This window comes from Amphimedon queenslandica, unplaced genomic scaffold (genome assembly GCF_000090795.2).
Source record: "Amphimedon queenslandica unplaced genomic scaffold, v1.1 AMPQUscaffold_2080_Cont25916, whole genome shotgun sequence".
Lineage (NCBI taxonomy): Eukaryota > Metazoa > Porifera > Demospongiae > Haplosclerida > Niphatidae > Amphimedon > Amphimedon queenslandica.
Genome location: NW_003557583.1, coordinates 1 through 1,252, shown reverse-complemented (window position 1 = coordinate 1,252; position 1,252 = coordinate 1). Strand labels below are relative to the sequence as shown.

The 1,252-nt window shown below is 35.8% G+C and overlaps 1 long non-coding RNA gene across 1 annotated transcript; it reads right to left on the bottom strand.

Moving 5' to 3' along the window:
- Positions 1-838: 838 nt before the first annotated feature.
- On the bottom strand, positions 839-1,252 carry LOC109593305 (uncharacterized). The gene is made up of 3 exons (XR_002190878.1): positions 1,201-1,252; positions 1,072-1,152; positions 839-964 (listed from the first exon to the last, which is right to left on the bottom strand). It is a non-coding gene; the product is annotated as an uncharacterized LOC109593305 (long non-coding RNA).

The window sequence follows — 1,252 nt, the reverse complement described above, 5'->3', positions numbered from 1 at the left end:
TTCGTCTGAAACTAACGGAGAAATGCAAGACCAAAAACTCTAAAAGATACAGTATATCGTTAGAAATGGATTGTGTATGATTTACAGGCTCAGGTAGGTCTGCCATTGGCTCAGAGCTAACTTTTTCTCTCCATAATACACCCTATAATAATAACAACAACAACAATAATAATGATAATAATAATAATGATAATAATAATAATGATAATAATAATAATGATAATAATAATGATAATAACTTACTCTTTTATCTTTCAGTTCGTGTAAGAAAATGGCTTCCAATATCTCACAAAGCTGAACGGCACCAAAATGAACCCTAAAAAATTTAGTATATATAATAATTTTCAAATCATAAAAGTTATGGCTCAAATGCAAACTTTGAACATCTCCAAATATCAATAGTGGGTGTGGTCACTCAGACATGGCAAACAATCGTGTACATGTACATGTAACGAGTTCTCTTACCCTTTGACTAGTTTAGTTCTCACGTGATCTTCTTGAATCTAAAAACAATAATAATAATTATTATTATCACGTACACGATACTCTTTCTTCCCCCACCACTTTGATTGTGCTTGATAATTCGTTGCACAATGTCTTTCTCTCGTCCGCCCTCCTTTTCTTTTCAACTAAGCTACTAGCAGTCCCTCTCCTGGCCGCCATTCTCTCCTTTAACTAAAGGAAAGCAACAAAAAACTTAAGAAAAAGAGAAACGAAAAGTTACCAGTGCTTGCAGCAAAAGGGGTGGGGCTACTACTAATAGGCGTGGCTAATATTAATGAATATTTAATTAGTTCAATTATTTTTGCTCTGCAAAAATGTCATTTATGTACATTTATTTTTCTGTAAAATTAGTTCTGGCGGTCCTTGCAACAGAAGAATCTTATTTTACAATCTTCTCCCCCAGTTATGAATGCAGGGACCAACGGACTGTGACAGAGAGTTCTAACAGGACCTTGATGAGCTGAGAGAAAGAGGGAGGGAGGGAGAGAGAGAGAGGGGGAGAGAGAGAGGGTGTATGTATATTCAAAATAATTAAATAAAACCAGCTGGAACTATTCATCAACTAACAAGTGAATAATGGTTTGTATGACTGAGTTGTCCTTGTCTCCCAACAGAATATCATATTTTGATGTTCTTCTCCCATCAGTACTACAGACAATACAATCATACCATGGAGACTAGCAATGATCAGCTTACCGTAATCTTCAGTGTGAGAGAATACTGCCGTGGGTAAGAACTGGGGCTTACT